General features: G+C 32.1%; 1 protein-coding gene across 2 annotated transcripts in view; it reads right to left on the reverse strand.

The window, feature by feature from the left end:
- LOC112692140 (glutamate-gated chloride channel-like) overlaps positions 1-24,086 on the reverse strand; it is a 43,188-nt gene that overhangs the window by 2,595 nt on the left and 16,507 nt on the right. The window lies entirely within an intron of this gene.

The following is a 24,086-nucleotide window of genomic DNA, read 5'->3' on the forward strand; positions in this document are numbered from 1 at the left end:
CTACACGGGAGTTACCCTTTTTCGCCAAAATGAAAAGGTACGATTCCTGTTTCCGCCAAAAAAAGTGTGGAAACTATTAATTTTAATTTTTAGGCACTATTGAATAAATGTTGTGGTATGTGTAAAAGATAATGCCATTTGTAATACATATACCGATATTGTTTTCTTATGACTTTATGTCAGACATTTCTGATGACAACAAACATGGTAAGTACGCCGATTATGTCTTAGAAAACAATATTGATAAAAATTCGAAATTTCCCCCAAGTATGTGAGCTTCACGTACAGCGACATTACACAGAAAACCAAAAATTGTATATCTTTTCATTTTCATTTCAATTGGTTCCACACAACGCGTCCATTTCGTCTAATATAACGGCAGCGGGATGCCGGTAACGTCATAAATATTAAACGTTTTAAATACGAAACGACTGACCGGGTTCATCAGTCAATTAATCGCGACGAGGTTATGTGATCGAGTCCAACGTTCCTCTTATCGTCGTGAACGCGAACGAATGAACAAGGTCCGACGTGATTATGAGTGCGAACGTACAACTGAAAAGGACCTAAAAGACCGGATCTCCTGAAGCTCATCCGAGGGAAGACCCAAATATATATACATTCAAAGGGTCCATTGTTGAAATTTAGAATGCGATTGTCAAATATTAACCCTATGGACGAGGTCAAATCAAATATTTGTTCTAAATAACTGTGCGATTTATTTTGACTTATAATTTTAATCCGTTCGACTTGTGTTTTTCGTACGAGTGTTGAAGAGTATCCGGTTCCAGTGCAATTAAACTCTGCATTTGTCCTTTTTTTTCAACCTTGCATCGACATCTGAAGGTCTATGGTAAAACAAGTAAGTGCTGCTTTATTTAGCTTGGCAGACTGTACAATTGCGCTGATCGGCTCTCGAACCTTCACAACCCTAAGAGCCCTCCCTTAAACAAGGTGGAAGGTAACAACCCTTTAATACATTAATACCTTACCGCTATTTACATATATATCACCATCTTCCCCTACTTTATTTTATTTTTTGTATTTTTGGGTTATTTCATATAATACGTTAAAATGCACAGAACTTCAAGGAAACATATTATAATGATAATGTAACGTACCTAATCGTACAGACGTATTAGCCTATTGGACTTATTAGCAACCAATATTGTCTTATCATTAACAGCACAAATGCTTCGTCCACGGTGTAATATAAAAACGAATTAGTTTTTTTCTATGGTTTGCATACCGGGTCGCGGTATGTATCGTGTTATAGAAGCTTTGAAATTCGTGAAACGATATGCAATAAACTATACTATTACTTTATGTATTTAATAGGTTTATGTTTTATACATAATATTATTTTATATATTTATAAGTTTCAAGTTTAACAATATTACTGCGGTTAAACGTGCCGACACTTATTATGTGGTCCGTTTTTAAAAGAATTTAATAACAGTTTTTTTTTCTATTTTTTTTTTTGCGAAACGAAAAATCGATATGCTCCGAAAATGAATAGTAAACTATTCGAAATAACGTTTGAGTTCGGATACCTATACTATATGTAGAAGGTACATTATACTGACTTCATCCTAAAAACCTATGCTACATAATGATCGCAAATGGCGAATATAACCTATATAATATAAACTAAACTTTTTTATTCACGTCACATCTGAATTCCCATCATCTGATGTCGTATGACGACCCCTCGAGAATTATATATTTTTTTCTCCTTTAATCCGATGCGGTTCGAATCAGACGTATTATAGATAATATAACGAAATTTATAATGGTAATTCGGTTTAAATTATACGTCAAAGTGTTTTTTTCCCTCTCTACCGGTGATTTTCAATTTACTCTGTAATTTTTCCGTTCAAATCCGTCCTGATTCTTAAGACATTAAAATGCATTGTCACGGAACGAGTGTTCCATGAAATCCAAACTACAATGCTAATACGTCAAGTTTTGTTTTGCAATTGAGCGTATGTTCCATCCCAAATACACATTTTGAATTTCCGTGTTTTATTCGGGTCGTAAACCATTTCAATATACTACTTATTAAAAAAAATGATGCTTAAGCTTAACATTTATCACCTCTAAGACTGTACTATTCCTCTCGTCGTCTATAAGTACGTCGCAGTCCTAAGTATTTATCATCTCATCTTAGCATCTAAAAACAAACAAAGAGTGAACAAAATACGTTCACGTAGGAAAACATTTGGACATGGGGAAGACAGACTGATCTTCTATGGTCTTAAAATAACATAATAAAAAGCGTTAATCCATAGGAAATCTATGTTGTTTTTTTTTTTTATACTAACCATATCTTTATGAGTATTTTATATAAGAATTCCTCGTGCTTCTATCTTCGAGCGCCTCTATGTGATCAAAATTCCATCGAAATCGCGTATACAACAAAAACAAAAAATAATCAATTTACCTCAAACTGTGCTGTTTTCGATTGAAAGAAATGTGCGCGAGCCAGTAATTATTGCACCTAATATTATTGTTGTCGAAACAGTCAGTTATTGTTAACACCCCCTAAGTGAAGATAAAAATAAAAGTTAATAAATAAAAACCAATGTATTGTATAGCTTCGAGCTTTTAATGTCTTAAATTGTTTAATCGATATTATTATTGTTATTATTATTAACATTAGTACATTTATTTTTATTATTTTCAGGGCGTGTCCCTTTCACGGGTAATTTCTGATGTATTTAAAACAAGCCCATGACGGAAACCCGCATAACATTCCACGAGAAGGGTTTTAATTAAAGTTCAATAAAAAATATTATCATTTCACCTTGTCGATTTCGGTGCCTAATAATTATTTATTACTATCTGCTGCGTCGTTTCGTCGTTTGATGGGGTGAGTTTTTTCATCGGTTAAGAAATAAATAAATAAATCATAACAACCATAAACATAACGTCCGTGTCTAAAAATAATTTTCTTACGATTTGTTCGGTTAGAAATTTGTTTTTCGATCGGTTTAAGTTTCACGAACAGATATCAACAGAAACGACGAGCAATTTGTCTTCTTCATAACAATATCGGACCGTCACAACGAATAGTCGTTTTCATTGGGAGTCGGTATTAAATCGTTACGGTCACGCGTTAATGTATTGCAATATCGATTCATAGCGTTTAGTCGTGTGCGGTCATATTAGTTTGCTAATTTATTGCTCGTTGGTGTGTGTATGCGTTCGTTCGCGTTGTACACTTTTTACGCCGTTACTTTAACCCTACAATGCATGAATTTTATTATTTTTTTTTTTAATTATTTTTTTTTTATCATCAAAATACCTACAAATGTACGGAAAATTTTTTAAAAAAATATAAAACATTTTATTTTTACTTAGGAATAGATGAGATTATAGTTTGTTGCCATAAGGCAACACTATCCATTTAAGGTACGCATTTACTTAAAATATCATTTTTTTTATTTTATTCTTTGTAAAATAAGTATAACAATAAACAATTAGGTGCCGACGAATCAATGCCATGACTGCGGCACGCGACGAACGCAACACAAACTATATTTGTGTCCTACGTTTTGCTCGTACCGAAGGCGCAGTCCGACGGGTGCCATACCCCGAGCGCCGATCGGACGCGATAACGAGTACGATTATTGCACCCCGTCACCATCGTGGGAGGGGGAGGCGCAAATACATGGTCGGGGGTAAAAATTAAACTATACAAATTGTGATACGCGTGCGAAATCGTTATGGTTTTGTGCACGGTGCGTCACGGGAATTTCACGTGACATCTATTCAATCGGATCCGCAGAAAACGCGTACGAACGAAGGGACTTTTTTCATCACAAATGTTTCTGTTCGCAAACAATCGCAGAATAATTTTAATCGTAAAATTAACTAGAATATTATTGCAATCAAATAGTAACCTAACAATAACGTGTTATTTTGTGCGTTCGCTGCATTGGGCTCGGAGGCAATTCATTGAAAATATTAAATCATCGTCTTTTCACCTAGCGTGGGATTTGAAAATTATTTATCTCAAAATATCTTACAATCTATAATCTATACACGAGATCAACTTCGGCATTTTTGTACGGATATCGACTCGACCGGTGTAATAATGTAAACTTTTATCAATAAATTCTGAAAGCAAAATTTGGTGAGCTCCCATTAATGTTTCCTTATTTATTAATAATACGTGCGTACATAGAATGTGCATCTATTGAAAAAAACATAACATCGGAAAAATTGTTTCACCGTTGTTACACGAGGACACTGTTCATGCATTTGATACAAAATTTTATTATCATTGTATATGCATTGAATGCAATTGAATTAAATTACGTATCTACTGCGGACAGTATTGTGCATACGCTGTGGCTATAAGCTACAAATAAAAACACGAAACGGCAAGTGGTTCATAAAACAAAACACGTTTTGCTCTCGAATTTTGTTTTTCTAACGACTGTTGTCATAACTACTGTTTCGAAAACGTTACGTTGCGCATTCTGTATCGTTTTCCGGTACAAGACATTTTGGTAAAAATAACAAAATTTCGTATGTTTTCGCGCAACGCATCATCGCATCAGGGATTGATTTTTTCTGGGACAAAAAATGTCAGCAAAACAATTAGTACGACGACGATTTTAAGAATCGCTTGTCCAGCAATCTTCGACTGCAACGTTCTCGTATATACGTGGGTTAAACATTGTTTGCCGGAAAAAAACACGATTTCTATGCGGAGTCGTTGTCGTGTCTCATTATACAAATTAATATAATACAATGCACAGTAACTCGGCGAACGCAGTCGAGTTGGAAACTGAGTTATGCACATTGAACGTAAACAGTTGCAGCGTTCGGACGCATTTGAACCAAACAAAACGAAAAAAAATCCGTCTCCTAAATGTTGTATTATGTTTATTGTACGGTACAATAATACATTCGGCGCAACATAACCACTCGTTACGGTTAAACAGAGAAATAGTTTACATTTGTTTGCGCTGTAATCACTACGGTAGTACATATTAAACAATAATGGTGTAGAATTTCACCCAACGGGAAATAATTACGGTTCGTAGTGGTTGGCATAGCGTGTTAGATTTCGAAGTAGTGATTTCAAGTGCTCCGGATGCGGAAAGTTCTGACACCGAGACCCTCTCAAATCTCTGCAAGTATATACAGGTTTGTGTTCACCCGATAGCGTATTGGAGTTGGTGTTTCTTTTTTCTCAAAAGAGAAATGTTCTATCACTGCTGAAAGTTTTTACCCAATCGTATATTCAATGGCGATACATCATATCATATATAGATAATTTATAATAATTATATTGCTAATTTAACGTTTTAGATTAAATTGTATAAGCGTCGAGGGTGCTTAACACTTGTGACATAGTCCTGCTGACCATCGACAATGAAATAAAAAATATTAATCGGTATTGGCTAAGAATTGTTCGTTCAATAATGAGTCATTAAATATTTCAATATCAATTCAAGCAACAGTCGGATGCTTGAGCAGTAAAAATAACGAATTAAAATTTTGAATCGCCCGGTTTAGCAGCACGCTATAACTTAATGGATTGACTTTTTCTCATAGTCAAATATAATTACACGAGTAATTAATATTACTCGTGTAATATTAATATTATACCAAGTTCAATTCAACCGATAATTATTGAAACGGCGAAAACGGAGAGATACTCGCACGGAGTACTTCTATTCCTTGTAAAACGTTTTAGAGTAAGTACATAATATGTATTATTATTATATTGTATTATTTATTCTCAAGTGAAGCGTACGGTACGTATTTTGCGTTTTTTTATTTCAAGAATATAAGAGATATTCGTGTTTATCATTTTTTGTTGCAAAACAAATATCAATATATTTACAAGCACTATCAGCATTGTCAATAAAACTGAAATCAATTAACTCCACCGAACGCTTATTATTTTTTTAAACGTTAAGAGTGCTATAAAATCCTTACATATTCAAGAAATATATTCCAATGTAATACACACGATCCGTTAGAAAATAGTGAACACGATTAATCTTCTATTAAACCGTCTTATTCAAGCATTGGATCACCTAAGTACAACTACGAGCGTTATTCTAATAATTCGTCGGGATATTATTTTTTTCGCAAAACATTTTGATACGCGCTTACACATGGTGTTGATTATTATGAAATACAAATGCCGTTAGAAGCTGTTGTCGATGATTGCGTACCTATCAGAATACTTATGAAACATTATGTGAAAATTGTGCGCACTGCGAACACATACGACGCAACAAAATCGTCCGTTTATTCTTTCTGTCGCAATTTATTTCCACAAGCGTTAAACATCGCGAACGGAGACCAGTACGGACTCGCAATATCTTCGTAGGACACTGTTTCAGCAGGATTACTCGGCGTAAAAACGATTCCCGCGGTGTTTCACGAACGATAACGATTAAAATGATTACCGTCGTAGTTATTGTTATTGCTATCTTTACCGAGGAGACGGTGGACGATCTACGCGTAACCCGGCCGGTGGTCAATTCGTCGCCAAATCAATTACGTCTTTTTGACGAAAAGTTAAGGACCGCAATTTCGTTTAAGATACGTGTGCCAACCGTCGAAATCGATAACTTCAGACCGGCCGTCCGACATAGATGTGTTGCGCGCGGTGTACCGATGAAATGAAATCGGATATGTTTCGATGCCGCTCGACTCCGTTACGCGTACGGGGTGAAAGTTTCGCGCACGTGCACGCAATGCGCCGCGAGAAAAATATCGTCACCCGCAACGGTATTAGCGCGTTGTAGGTGTCTGCGCGGGCGATGTTTTTTGATATTATAATAAATTCGAAAAATCCAAAAGCGTTCTTCTTATCCGCTGGGAAAACGTAATCCATCATAATGTCATTATCATAACGCGGGCAATCGCAACGCGTGCACAAAAGGGACGCGTTTCGTGCGGTGCGTAGCTTTCCGGTTTCACCGGGATCGCTACGAGGAATCCGTCGGCGGTATTCTTACGCGTGCCGCCGCGTAACGCTCTACATATTTTCTCGGATGTCGCAACGTTTTTCCACGTTTTCTCGTCGGCACGCGGGGAAAGATAAACGCGGTGGAATAAAATATTACACTCACCTAAGTATGCACATAAATCATACGAGAAAATTCGTAAATCCCCGAAGACGAACCTCCGCCGTCATAAAAAAAAAAAACAACAACAAGCTACTCTTATCTGTGATTGTCATTTTTTTTTACATAAAAATTTAATTTTTTTAAAACCGATGGACGGCGAAAAAAATGTCACGCCATATTACGATAACACATTTCCATCAGGGTTCGTTGTACAGTGCAGTATTGTCGGTTACGTATCCGCGCGAGTATTTTCAATGTTTGCGGGATGGACGAAACACGTAGTTCGTTGTTCGTTGATCGAATGAAAGAGTATTAATATAATGCCGTGTGAATTCGGTTTCGGCGACAGGTAACGCAGGACGGACGGTCATTTTGAAAACAAATATTTCCCATGTCAACGTTAAGTGAATCCGATCACTTTGCAAGATTTGAGTGCGGTTCGCCCGCCGAATTAACGAGGTTCGCGAACGTTGAAATCCATTATATCCGCAACACCATCATTAATCGTGTTTCGGGTTTTAAATAATGACAATCCGTTCGGTTTCGGACCAACTTTCCGTCCACCGCAGTGTACTACATTATTCTTATGTATGATCGTATACGGGCACCAATATTATGTTCACGCAGGAGTGGATCTAGGAAGGAAAAAGTTTAGGAAGTCAGCTGACCCACAGTTAATGATTATTAACACAATTGGCCTTTTGAAGACTTCTTATATTTTTTAAGTGTGCCGACTATAGCTCGAGTACTAGACTGGGCAAAGTCCTTAGTTGCCACCCTCCAAATGACGCTACTGGTTGTTTTTCAATTGGTGAAGTACAGTAAAGATCCCGATGTCTGTCGCCGATGAACACGAAAAATCGATTGCAAATCGATCGTCGTTGTGATTTTATTTAATTGTTATATATTAACAAGGTTAATGATGATCTAGACAGGCGTAAACGAGGAATAAGAATAACGGACAGTTTGGATAGAGTTAGTTAGTCAGTTCGGAAAGATATGGTAGAAGCAATGAAAGTCCTTCGAAAACCGTGAAATCTTGAAAATAATTAGAAGAAATACTAATATTTATTTTAATTTAATTACATACGTAATTTTATAAATGTATATGTTTGGTTTGGTTTGTAATGTCATTTGTTGTTCTGACATTAAAATACGTAAAAATTACCGAATTAATTATAATCTAAATATTTTATGACACTTTATTTTTACGTATCAGAACATAAACTTTAAAGTTATATTGTACAAGAATACTTCCAAATTTTTCTTATAATTTATAAAACTATGATACCTTTCATTTATTGAAGGTTTTTCAGCCCATATATTAATTGGAAATATACAATTTCGTTGTACATAATTGTTATATAAAAATTTATAAATTATATTGTTTATATTGTATATATTGTTTATAAAAATTGTATAAAATATAAGCAATCGTTTCCTAAAATAAGTTATATTACAAATTTTCATGAATTTAAACAACGGCAACATTGCACTAAGTATTGGTAGGTAGAATGTACGCAATCGTAATATTGAAAAAGGTCCATACGGTATCGTATCATACGCAATCGTAACGCACCCATATACGTAATCTGTATCGTAAATTTTGTAACAATCATTTCTAAATGTTTACACTGTGCCATGCAGGTAACCTAACTTTTAACCGCTTTTAATAAAAGTTGTTTCCCTAAATTCTAACACCGCAACGTTGCATGTAATAATTGCACGCGATACGAGCGCGTTCACGTGTTACGCGGTGTAGCGCGTGGCCGCGAGGTCGCGACATTTGAAAAAATCAGTAATTTTTTATTAATAAATCCCACGAATAAAACGAAACTGAACTGTGAGAATATAAAGTTTAAAGAATAGCGCGCTATAATATAGCCGTCCGGTATTATAATCGAAATCATTGCGGAATAAGACGCCAAAATGTACTATACGGTCGTCACGTTTCCTATGGCCTCCGTTATGGTGGCGCCGAAGACTAAAACATTTGGCGATTTTAGAACTTAGTGGACTTAGCCTGAAATTTTATTAGATTTTCATATAGACTTGTACAGGCTACCGAATGCGACCTCCCCTAGAACGGTTTTATGGAAAAGTGGTCGAATCGATATCGATACGAACTTCGGCGCCACTTGATACGTTCGTATAATACGCATAATACGTTTCACACGTATCACTGCACAGGATAATAATTGGGACGAAATAAATCGTGTGCGTCTTCAACAAGATGTGTTGAGTATGATACTTTGATATTTGAACTCAGGAAAGGTTCCAACAATGTATCTATTAATCCGGCATGGCACAATTTCATGAGTCGCGCAACAAAGTCAAATCCTTTGTCATAAAAAAAAAAAAAAAAAACGTAGTGCATCGTAGTTACGTTTAAGACTTGTGGACGTACGATTATCGGGAGTAAAAGGATAAGGAACAACGTCTACTGGGCTACTACTCACAATAACCATCGCAGGCAACTAGTGTTGCGACGACCGTTAATAAGATTTACAACATTTTACCGAATTTATTGAACGACGCGAGGAACTTTTTATTCATGTGTTATATTATAACGTATACACTTTGTTACACTGTTCCACATTTTTTCGTAAAAACTAGACGGTTTAACAAACAAACGAAAAAAAAAAAAACCTTTGGTATAATACGAAACAACTCATGATAAACTGAAAAATTGTTTTTTTTTTTTAAAAAAAAAGTCTTACATTGTGCCAAAAAAAATATCCAGTACAAAGCGAGTCATTTTATGAGTCACTATGAATATTTTATTACCGTCTGTCAGTAGAAAACTATTTATTAAGCTGGAAAAGAAACGTACTTTTTTTTGTATTAATCGTACCTATTATATACCTGCAATACTTTTATAAAAATATAATAACGAAGTCACGTAATAATATGCATATAGTTGTGTACGTTGTATAATATATTTAGTTTACGCCGAAGTTACGCATGTTAATTATATTGAAAATTATATTTTATCGCAAGAGTGTTTGATTTTAGATTTTGTTTCCAAAACGTTTATACAATGTATCGATGTATCGGTCGAATAGAAAACAAAAACGTAAAAAATCGTTTAATTCAAAAATTACTGCTAACTTGTCATAAATTTCAATATCTGTTCATTGACCTCACTAATACCAAACTTTTTTTTTCTTTCAACATTTTCAAACACAGTGTTTAATATTTCCATTGTAGTACAATGGATTGTAATATGAGTTTACCATAAGTATTCTTAGAACAGTGTAGTAAAATTAGTTCAAACAAATTTTAATGGTTTATCGACCAATGGTGTACTGATTTAAAATCTATTTTCATTTATATGTACGAGTTGAACGTAAGTTTATGTGTTCGTAATCAGTATATTATTGACACGACATATTACTTTCGTTTCCGTTTCAAAATGTCGAAAAAATCATAGTCATATTGTAATCAATCGTTACAAAATATAATGATGAAAAAAAATATGATTACTCATTGAAATGGTGTACTTGAATTTTCTTACTGAGGATGGATATAAATGGAATGCAAGATATATTTTAAATACGCCGTTGTAAAATAATATAATATAACCAACCTTTTCGACTAAATACTAAATTCAATTTTTCTTTTTACTCAACCTACAGGTGCATATTTTAAAATTGAAATATAATGAAGGAAGAAACAATACAACTGTAAATATAGAAAGCGGAATATTAGCGGAATGATAATATATTACTTTCATCAACCCTTTTCAATCCACCACTGAACCGCAATGACCGTTTTTCGCTCGCTATCTTTTAGAATTCTACATCGCAACAATATTATATCATTATTATCGTTGAACGCATTAAACTTCGTTTTACGCGAATCACGTACGGTTTTCCATACATAAAAATCATCCCCGCCCTAGATATGTATACATCATAGCGGTTGTTTACGCATTTTATTCCGCCACCGTAAAAAAAAAAAAAATACGAGAGAAACGAGAACAATACATGTAGTGTACATCTGATAATAAGAGATGAATACGAAGTCGTCGGGGACGGGATGTAAATGCGACGCGTTTTATAATTATGACACATAGAACTCGGATACTTCAATCATGTTGTAAGAAAAAAAAAATTGATTTTCATGCATTTCAGTTGTGGAAAAGCTGTTTGCGTGCGATGAGTTTTGGTACACTGCTCAACTGCAGTATCGCAATGTTTGTTGATTTCTTTCGCAAATTATTACTAGTATTTCGCATTACATCAAAACTGCATCGCATGGTGTACAGTGCGTCACGTTTAATAGGCTAAACGGCTTACAAAAGCTTATAGATTTTCGAAATCATTTTCAGACCCCGTTGTATTATCTTTCTCTTTCATTATCTCTATCACTCACTTTGTTGTTAACATAAAATCGTAGACTTTGTTTAAGACAATAGGGATACATTTTCATTTTCAGTAGGTACAATCTATCGGTATTTTCATACTTTCAGATTTAGATAAACGCCTGAAAAAACATTAACGATGATATAAATACTTTTATCTGTGACATAGTGATTTGTAGTACTTAACAAACACGTCTGCCTTTTTAAAGTAGAAATCAGATTTCGATCTGTAGCATATATACCCACATTTTATTTTTTCTTCGTGTACACTCAACAACTAGTTAACTATTGAGTCTCTGATAGTCCCTACACACGAGTGGGAAATATATCTATATAAAAATCTCATGTCACAGTGTTTATAACCATACTCCTCCAAAACGGCTTAACCGATTTTAATGAAATTTGTATATACATTTGGTAGATCTGCGAATAGGTTTTTATCTATTTTTTATACTCCTAAGTGCTATTGCTTAATAAATCGTAGTTTAATTTAATAATTTTTAACCAGGTCGATAACTGAGCAATTGAAAGTGAATTATTAAATGATACTATTAACAACTATTAAAAAGCTATTAATTTTATTTTTTGTATTAAATGACGGGTAATTGCTTAAATATTAAACAACAAGATCCCGCAACAAGGGCCAAAACAATCAAAAATGTTAGTTTGAATGATTATTATGCATATCGGTTAATGGTTAGACGCTTACAATAATATCAACGTTATTCTACGATGTCGTGAGCTTTGTCAACAATTCATAGTCGACATGTATGTAAAGATAGAGAAAAAAATATTATCGAAGCCATCATTTTAAATGGCAAATTCCGAGGTGAAAATATATTAATACCGCGAATCCTTATTATACCCACAGATGTGCCAATACAATTTAAACGCCTTCAATTTCAAATTAGATTGGCATTTGCAATGACTAGCAATAAATTTCAAGGCCAAACGATGTCTGTCTGTGGCTCAGATTTGATCACATCATGTTTTTCACACGGCGAAAGATGGGATAACAAAAAATATTGTACACTCTGTCGCATTAAGGGATTGATATTGTTTTTTACTAATATTGACATAATTAGCGATATATACGAGTATATAACTTTAAAGAATCAATTTTAATAAATTATTAAAAAAAATGTTTGATGTTTTTTTATTTTTATATTTCGTGACCGTCCACAGCACTTCATACCTCTTTCGCTTATATATCACATCCTTACACACTTATATTATTTTAGTTATTTTTTTCTAGCAAAATATTCTCTAGAAATAATTTATATGACAAAACAGCGTTTGTCGGGTCAGCTAGTATATAATATATATTATATATATAAATGTGTATAGGGAAAACTTAAAATGGTGTTTTATTACTGTAGTATTCAATTTTAATTTTATGCGAGTTTAACTATCATTCTTCATAAATAAGAGATTCATTATTCGTCCAATGAGTATATAAAAAACAAACAATACGATTTTATATTATCAAATAACGAACTAAGTCTATTTTTTAGTTTTTATTCTTTCGTTGTTAATCATCCAAATTAATAAAATATTTGAATTAAAATTTAACTGACGCTTATAAACTAACGGAAATTTTTATTTTTATATTATGAAAATAAATAGTTATTAATTATGTAGCGCATATTGCGTTTATAATATAATAATACATTAAAATTCAAAGAAAAAATAATATTTTTGAGAATATCTAGTTATTTTACACATATTTTCTTCAATAATTTATACAATAGTAAAATATAACGATCGAAAATTTGTTCTTACTAATTCCCTAAGTGATTTAAGTCGTTAACGGTCGAATGTACAATACTTGAGAGAAAGTAAATTCGTTATCACGGATCATTATGACATTACTAAAAACTGAATTCCTTACAAAAAACCGCCATAGATTTTCTTGTATACAACACTAAATTAAAATCACATTTTATAGTGTTGGATGCACTCAGAACCATTATAAATGTTCAAAATCCGAACAGACCAAAACACTTGATTTATCTTCATAAACCCATAAGTTCTTTTTGTTAGTCAGATTAATATTTTTTCTAAAAAAAAAAATAGTCTTTATCTATAGAAAATCCGTACAACTTGAAAGAGTTATCCCATAATGCTTATTAACTCCCGATTCGGCTTATCCATCACAAATATATAACAATACAACAGCCCTTTTTAATACGAGATAAATGTCCAGTGGAGTATTTTTTGATGCGGTTAACATTTGATAGAGCATGCGACCTACTTTTCAAATTGAAACGGCTTAAAATAATGTGATCCTTTTCCGTACCCATTCGCATCCTAATATCCTACGAGCTAACTATCTCCTCGATATATGTTTAGCGTTATCAACCCTGTACGGGGTCCTATCACGTTTTATAACTCGTACATTGTACGTCAACAACTGTCCACAACATCGACTCAAAACGGCGGTTATTAACTATGACTCCCAAACGACTAAGGACTAATGTAACGGATTAATGTAACGGCGACGTTAGCGTCAAGCTTTGAAGAGGGCACTATTGCAGAGTTTGAACTGGTGTTAATGTGAATAATATGAAACGAAACGGTGATTTTCCTAGGGGCTCATGACCAGTTATCTGATAATTACGGTCGTAGAGTTGTATCATCAGTGGCCGATACCATGAAATGATATAGATCGATGATAACTTATTTATTCATATCGTGTATTGGCTTACAATATGTGATTATTCGATTTAATTTTGGCGATTCAATCCGGTTCAACCATACAGGGACTTTAGTGAATAGGTCTGTATGTCTAGCAAAACTTTCACAAATAAATGCGGATTTGAATGTTTATGATAAAAATTGCTATTAAATTTAGAATGGAAAGATTCACAAACAAATGTTGTACCTATCATTAGTAGACCATAATTTTGGAGGAATAACTGATGATGACACATTACATCAGCTCGATTACGATAGAGCGTCGTATTATGTGTGTTATTAAAACGTCGCGGACAAAAACTGATCGCCGTCAGTATTGATCTCATTTTGAGTAGACTATAGATTATAGATACAAACACGATTTTAAATTTGACTGTTTTAATAGAACTTATTTAGTATTCATTATAACATTCGGCGTTTATGTCATGTAGCTTTAACCCCTATTTCAAAAAGGTCTGAGTTTATACCATCTTTTGGTATCTATTTGGCAGGTAAAAAAGGTCTGCGTAGGAGATTACACTATATTTTAAAATTAGGTAAAAAGTTCGTTCGTGTAGGAGTTTACATGCAACCGGAAGTTTAGTAAACTACACATAACTACATATAATCAGTTTTTTTTACTCAACACCTTTTTGGATTGTTAGGTGTATATTTGTACGTTTTTTTGTTTAAATATGCAAAAATATGCAGAACATGCACTCACGTCAGAATATGCTAAAATATGCAGTATACGATTTTGATATTTAATTAATGAAGTAATGATTTATGAACACTCATTGATTGCATGCATATAATGTTGAAAATAGCAACATGCATTTTATGCAAAATCCTGTCTTTAATAATCATAAATATAACAATAGTTGACAATCTGCGGCCGGTCTTGGCTTGGCATTACTCCGCAAAACCGAAAACTAACGAAACGACCGTTGTTAATTAAACCGTCACGTTAAAATGTTTGTCAATTGTTATAGGATATAATTACCATCCATTTCGGGGACAAACTGTAATCGTGTTCGAACGAAATTGTTTCGATTTCGCGTTCGTACGAGTGTTTAAAAGTGTTTTCACTGACGAGCACTTAATTGACGATTATACAATACGATTTTTCGTGTAACACTTCAAAACCTCTTCGAAGCCGTAGGAATTATATCCTTGTGAAATGAAGGTAGTAGACAATAGTCCCTTTTAAATACATTATACGTCGTATTCATTACAAATGTCATATTTAAAACAATACTCACCGAGTATTTCCGACCACTGTTTAAAATATACATTTAAAATCAATACATAACACGGAATTATAATGAAATTAATGACACGTATTTCTGACTCCAAGGTTTTAAATCAAATAAACAATATTTTAATGAAACAGTGTTTGACTTATACGACACCCTCGATAATAATAATTTGCTGTTATTTAACATCTCTCGGCACACCAATGCGAATAATTTTAATAATCCTTTTTTTTTTTTTATTTAAATGATAGTGTTCCTTGTATAAGATATCTAATAAAGCGTGTAAACGGGTTAAATACTATATTTGGCCAGATTTTTATCTCCGTAAAAAAAAAAAAATCGGTAATAACAATTTTGTAATCAAACTAAATCTATTTGATTAAACGTTCTATTTCAAATAATTCAATTACACCTCGATATTAAACGGGCATACTCGTAAGTTCAAAACAGTTTCGTGCTAAATTGTTTTTTTTAATCGATACTAGCAGGTTCTTTATTCCCATTTATTGAACTTGGAGTACAATGGAGTGCAGTGCGCTAATAAATGTTGTATTATGAAGAGAATCCTAAGAAAATAAAAATTGCCTTGTATCAAAATTTATACTGTCCACCATAAATAGAACAAATCGGTTTAGAAACCTTTATTTATATCATCTGACATTTAATTTTTCCTTAATAATAACTCCTGTAAAAAAATAAATGAAGAAAATAACAATGTGACAGTAAAACTAAGTTTTCTTTTTTTTTTTTTTTTTTTACGAGTGTAGTCTTTTATTATTAAAAGCGCTAGCTAATGTTTAAATGTACCGAAAAATAGGAAAAATATTTAAAACTTTTTCGTTAAAATTGCAACGTAACCCAAGAACACAATATTAATTTTAACACGTCTATTTGCCACGAGCTTTTACATTTATACGATTTTCCAAACAATCAGCTGATATTTTTTGAATGCAAATGTCGCTGTACTAAAACCGTATACTGCTGCGACCGCCATGAGGCCATTATGTGAAATACTCAAATACGTTCTACTCATGACGGCATGCGCACCAGTAATGTCCGCCACAGCGGCGCCGTACCCTGCATTTAAACAGGGCAGATGCCATATATCATAATATTTCAGTGAGCTGGTCCAGTCTCCAACGGTCGGGTCAGCGAGTCATTAATTATTGTGAACAATAAACGAACGCGGTTGGCAATCAACTCGTCGGTACACACCGCCTCCGCAGATTAATCTACGTGTCATATACGTCTAATAATCTTGTTCGCGTAATGCGAATATAGTTTGGCTCCAATCAAATCGATTGGATTCCAATCGAGGGTCGAGGTGGTCAGATCTCATCTCGTTTCATGAATACACGCACCCCTGAATCGTTTGGTTTTGTCGTCACTGCGTATTCGCTATTATTGTTCCAGTAAATATTAATGTTTCATAGCCCTGATCGCACGTGTTGCGTAATCAATAATTGTACTTGAATGTTAAAGAGATCATCATCTAACAGTCGTTATTATCTCGGTATTTTTCGTTTGTTTTGATTACCGATAAAATAAATTTGAAATATCAAACAAAAACATTTTTGCAGCAATATGGAACGGAAAAAGGGCCAGGAGTCGGTCGAGACGAAGGTGGATGGAAATTGTGAAGATAGACCTTTTTGTTCGTGGATTGATCATTTAATCCGCTAATTACAATTCTAATTAAATTAAAAACGCCAAACCATTAATTAGTAAGAATACAATTAACGCGCTTTTTTTTTTATCATTGTAAATCTTTTCTCTAAACTCATTAGACCGTTAACGTTGTCCTTTCTAAAATCGTTTAACATTAAGTACCTACTCGTATTTGTTTTAGCACTGGACACGAGAGCAAAATTTTAATATCTTTTATCGTTTAAAATGTTAATACCACTTTCCGATTTGATGCTTGCAAAAACCGTAAAATGTTTGTTTTTCCATGGTTCGTCGATAAGTTTATTTTTATTTTTTCTTACTATACATCATACATTGTTCGTTCGGTAAACGCTGGCTAATTATCTCGAAAATGTTACAATTTTTTTACAATTAAATACAATAAACGTTGTTGTGAAATATTAAAATGTTATTTATAAATGGCAACTAACATATAATTAATCACATGTAATCGTTTAAATTTTAGGTTATTTCAATACATCTTTGTCTGCCAAATCGAGTTCTGATAAAGGTAAACTGTGCGCATTCGTAACATCATATATTTTCTTCATTCTTTCACGGTTTTTTGTTAAATATTTTGTGAAAATAATACCTTCACGAATAATATTTTATTTTTCATTGTGCATGTGTTGTTATTTTCTTTTTTTTACAAACTTTGTATTATTTTTGTAGCTATGATCAATAGCTTGCGATATCGTTGAATCTGTTTAAATTGATTAAGATTTCATACATTATACTAATGATTACGTGCTAGTAATATAATAATTGATCTCGATTAGCTTGGTTATTCATTAGTTAGGTAAGTTTCTTCGTTATCTTATTACGGTAACACGATTATTGCTTCTGTTAAAAGTAGTCTTGGTAAAATTGCGATGCATTCGAGTTGCGTCCGAAAATTCAATTTTGTTTGAGTTGCGTGCGCGATTCGCTCACGACGCGTCCAAATTATTTTCTTGATTTTCGTTGAAAATTACATATTTCCCATCCCAATTCGACTGACTGAGGACAGTAATTTACATAAAGTATGGTGTGGCTAAAAAATGTGTATAATTTTCGATTATTCACAAGGCTAATAATTGATTTACATATTATACAGGATATGTAATAATAAATATTATGTCATATTGTCCGATTTTTAATGTTATTTTTTTTTATCTTGAAAACGATTGCTTCTGAACATTTGTATAACTATGTATGACTTTTATGTATAATTGGTTTTTATTTTTATTTTTTCGATAAACATTTTGATTATTTCAAGGTTTTCCGTTATTAAACGATTATTAGTATCAATGTAATATATGTGCTATACTTATGGTCGCAGTAACGTAGGACGATAAGCCTTGACTAAGATCATTGAGCAATAATAATTCTCATTAAGAGCCAACTGTTTACGTTTACGAGTATATCTTTAAACACATCGAAATACGATAACAGTAGTTGTGGACGCAACTCGGAGCCGTCGCCGAAAAGCCATGAACGTAACTCGGACAAGTGTTGTGAAATATCCACAATACGGAGCTCGTGACGTGTTTTTTTTTGTTTTTCTAAGGATACAATTCGTACACAGCCTTTGATTGTTATCAAACGGCTAATCAATCATCGTGGTGCGCGTGCTGCGTGCACAATAAGGGTCGTAAAATTCATTTGAAACATATTAATGAATCGTTGTCGTCATTTATGTTGAATAATTCGTCGGGCACCAAATTCGACTTGATCGATTCAAATTAATAATTCTAACCATGCGTTTTGAAATCGACTCAAAAACACTTCATTAATGGATTGAAATATGTCATTCTATTGTATTCTGACTTGATTTTATTGATTCGATGATGGGTAAACGACATGCACTTTGGGGCAAATCTTTTTTAGGGATTACGTCAAATTTTGACAAATCGGTGTTGTATAATATGATTTTTGCGGATTTTCATCGCGATCACGAAGCCGTCCGTAAACGGTTATGATTCGGATGAGTGTTATAGACCCCGCAATCCGTTAAGTACATAATATTTATGACGCATGGATGGTATCATTCAGGAGCATTTCAATACTGCTCTACAGTACCGACATGCGAGCAAGTTAATCGAATTTAAACGTATGAGTAAATAACATACCAACACGGCGTCAGGGATGTATTAATCAACATCGGAACTCGAAAGCAACTACTACATATTTGTGTTATGTTTACCCGTTTATGAATCGTAAAATAATATCATTTCTTGGTCGGTTGAAAACGGTAAAAATATCTTGTTTAGCGCGATCGATTGTAAACGGACGCCGAAACACGGAAACCAACGATGATTTACGCGAAGACATTGATAATAATAATAATAATAATAATAATAATAATAAAAATAATAATATCACGGGACGATAGAAGTAGCAACGTGGAATAATAAAACTTAGAATTGATATTTTATATCGCTAAAAAAAAAAAACATACATTAGGGTTGAGGTACAAAATGAAATAAAAAATGCAATAAAATATAAATTAACAACGGTAAACACAATAATACGATTCTTTCTCGAAGCATTTGTAAGGAACTATGATGGTGGGAAGACGAATTGCCTGCAAAAACCGCTATCCAAGATTTCTAATTGAATAAAAATGCGGAATAATATGGACAGAGACAAATGACGTCCGAGTATTTTGTGCATTTTCCAAAGTATTATGTCTAATCTATTCTTTTTATTTGCTTTACTTTTTATTATATAGTTTTAAGATATTGATTGATAGATGATGAATGATAATGGATACGGTGTTCTGAATACTTTAAGTAGTAATGGAATCGATGGCTAATTATATACATTGACGAAAATCAATGAATTCCTCGACCTCCACATAAAATTCTAAAATATTTTCCTTTACTCGATGATGTTACACACCCACAGCGACCCATATATTATAATAGTTCACAAGAATCTATATAAAGGACAGATTTAGGTGATAATGGAACGAGTAACCTAACCTATGGACATACTACGACGTTTTACCAAAACAAATTAAATACTAAAATAATTAATTAAAAACAACTAAAATAAAATGTTAAGCTACATTGGCATAAGCCGGATAAATTTCTTACTTAAATGTATGCCTATTGAATTTTAAAGATACTCCTCCCTCCAACATCTTGCTGTTGGTTCATCCCTGACTTATGCGACGTATCAAATATATTATTATATTTGTATACGCATACCACGTTCGAACAGTGTATTAATACGAATATTCGTTTCCCATTGTCGTACTGGAGTATTTTTTTATCTTTAGTTATTCATTGAAAACTTTATTTCAAACTACACTTAATGTTTTCTTCTATAATTTCACATTTAAATAAATTACGCTATCTTTTACTTGATATCATTATAATACTTGATATCATTAAAATGTCGAAAACATGTTAAATAAAAAAAAATGGTTTTCTGAAATGAATTTAATTTCAATAAATAAAGCAATAAATAATGTAGACAACTATTGTTAAAGAAATATTCATACAATGTTTTGTCACACGACACTTACATAAAAACAACTGCATTATCTCTATTATGTTATTATAATTCAGTGACAACTCAATTGGCTAATTACATTGCTTTTCAGGAGAATATTCAGTATAGGTTTCATGATGTGAAAATGTATACTCGTATAAATAAGACTTTTGAAAAACTCCCAAAAAGTGTGTCGGAATGAAAAAGTAATAAATTACTTTTATTATTATAATAAAAAATTCGATTCTCAAACCTCAAAAGCAAAAAAAAAAAATACTAGCTTTTTAAAATTTGAATAATATCGTGTATGCAACGAGTCAATACAAATATTACATAAACAAATTACCGTAGAATTCGATTCAAATTTACATTTTTATTTATTATTTCTAGTACACGACGTGCCCTATTTTTTTTTTTATTTAGTTTTTCAACTAAGTCCAATACGTTATAGATATCAAAAATTTCGCTCGCCATATTATGCTATTTCTCTTGAGAAAAATTTGTGCGCTCAGATAGTCAGAACAAACATATTGAACAGAACAACTGTTTTGTATTGATTATGGTTTAAATATTAAATAATAAACCAAACACGCGTTTAACTTGAATTTCGCAAACATGTTAAACAATAAAAATTGCAAAATTATTGCAGTTGACAGTGATCACGATGTACTAGATGGTTGGTTAGTGACTTAAAATTTAATTGACCTAAAAATGTAAACATGAGATCGAAATTTCATCAATTTGTGGTTTACTTTGCCATACATTACTTGTTTATGTACTATATTTTATAATTTTATTAATATGAGATAAATTAATTTGTATTGGATTTAAAAAAAATTAAAATGCACAATTGATTACATGACATATTCTTCAATATTAATAAATAATAATGTTGTAGTTCAAATTGTTTGGCCCAACTTGTGAAAATCTCGTATCCGTAAAATTAAAGCGACTTATCTTTCATACAGAATATATATTATTAAATTTATAATTATAGGCTTTTGATACAATTTGGAAAAAAATGATAAGAAAACGATTTCACAGTATTGAACGGTATTGAATGAATAAAATATATTACCAAAAGTAAGATCTTTGTCAATATTAACGTCAAACGAAACGTATAAATATCTGGTCAAAATAATAATAAAACTGGACACTTTATAGTTAGAATGTTAAAGTCAAACCTAAAAGTTATTTTTTTAAATTATTGTAACTTTACTAGTCAAGTTAAATTCTCGAAATCATCATATCTAATGCACTCTAAATAAAAAATAATTAAATTAATTTGTTTAATTGAGAAAATAAAATAGATAGTAATTAAATTTTGAAAAAATCATCGAGAGTTTTCAAAAACAAATTCTCTAAAGTGACAATCTTGATATTTTAAAACAACGATCAAAACTTTTGGACTAATATTTCTACTCAAAAGTGTTCACATGAAAAAAACAAAATAATAAAATTATATTAAATAAAATGTGTTATTTGTACAGAATAACAAATATCATAGTAAAACTTTGGCCCTCTTTATTATAGTATTAATACCAAACGTGCACCAATAGTCAGCAACTAATTTGCAAATATTTTCAACGAAGGTTTCATAATTTTTAATTCAATAATTTTTATCCAAATTAATATTTTTATTAACTAATATTAGGTCTAAGTTAGAAATTTCAGAAATTTCGGAATCCATTTTTATTCTTACTTTACTTAATAGTTATAATAATCATATCAAAGTAATTTAACTTTAACTATAGTTTAAAAAAAAAAGTTTCATTTATTACAGTAAAATATTAAAATAAAATTAAAATATAAAAAATGTCGCGCGGCACGAGCAATTTAAATCTAAGATTTAATTATGTTATACACCTTCTTACCGCCTCGAACTGTAATAGTATTATCGCGACGTATGCATACGCATTCGTATATACACACCCGTATAGTTATAATAATATTAAGTTTTTACGGCTTTGCGGTTATGCAATTTAACATACCTACATATTTATGGACGAAAAGCTTTTAAAGTATAAATAAAAGAATATTCTGCCGCAATTGACGTTTTGAAATGGTATTATTGGGTTTTTATATTTTTATGGTCCTCATCCATACGTCATATTATTATTATTGCTTTGATAAAACTATCGTCTCGTCGAACTGCGTATTCGCCATAAACCGGACCGATGATATTATAATAAAATATGTAACATTTTGATAGGGTATAATAATATTATAACTTGCACTTTCTTCCCGTCAAATGTTTAACTGGAAGAACTATTTATATTAAAAAAAAAAAAAAACTAATTAAAATAGATTTTAGAATATTATACGTGTACGTTGTTATACTGTTAAAGTAAGTAATGTGTACAAGGATGTAGCCACTAGATATCCCTTCGTTCGCATTCTATTAAAGAAAAACAGGGTTTCAACAATAAAAACCTAATATATAAGTAAATAAACAAATAGTTTATAGATATTTAGAAGTAAATAAATAAATAAAAGTTTGGCCTGGAGTATTATTGTATTTGAAAACTATGATCCATTTTGAATTAAGAATTCTTCTTCAGAAAATATGCTAAGACAATAAAATCGCGACTGCATATGAAAAAATTATTCGTGATTTTACTAACTTTGACGAATAATAAATATAAATTAAAACCTAATAAAGAATTTTTAAATCAAAATCGGTCGTACTTTACAAATATAATAATACTTCAGGCTAAACTGTTTTTTTTCTATTAATTTACTAGTATTAACTTTAATAATTCTTAATTTTTATTTAGTTTTAATAAAAAAGTTATAATAACAATCGTTTGGTTGAAAAGCAAGAAAACCTATTTTTTATCAAGTTTAACGTAAACGATCATGGTGACGTCTAGTGGCACCATGTAGGCGTTACCAATTTTAACAAAAGGATGACGTATCTGTATGTGCCGTTATAAAATCATTGAAATTGAATTTTAAATAACCTATCTATTCCAATTACCGCTGGTGACAGGATACATGTTGGTATGCAATTCAAAGTATATACTCCAAATCCATAGTTAATACGTTTTGTATTATAACGTTATGAAAATTAAAAAATATGAACTAGTAACTTAGCGAACGAAATGATCGTAGTTTACCGTTTAAGTATTATCAAGCAAAATAAATAAAATAAAAAATAAAACAAAATAAAATGAAATAACGAATTTTTTGGACGTAAATCCGTCTTAAGATGACATTTCCAAAGAGGCGATACGAAAATATCACCAACGTGACCGTCTACGATCTTATTATGTAATGTCCAGGTTCTTTGCATCAAGTTTCCGCTCAATATAAACACGATCTTGATTAAATTTTATTCGTGATTTACTGCTGCACACTGGTCTCTACACCAGTTTATTTTAAAGGCGCTTGGGTGGGTTACTTGAAATTTCTTCGGATGAAAGGTGAATGTTAATAAGATCTGAGAAGTACTGAAAGTTCTATGTTTTTCCTTTTGAAGATGAGCTTAGCAATTTTATTTAAAGTTGGAGTGCAAAT

Source organism: Sipha flava, unplaced genomic scaffold (assembly GCF_003268045.1).
Source record: "Sipha flava isolate LNK unplaced genomic scaffold, YSA_version1 70_pilon_pilon, whole genome shotgun sequence".
NCBI classification, from domain to species: Eukaryota; Metazoa; Arthropoda; class Insecta; order Hemiptera; family Aphididae; genus Sipha; species Sipha flava.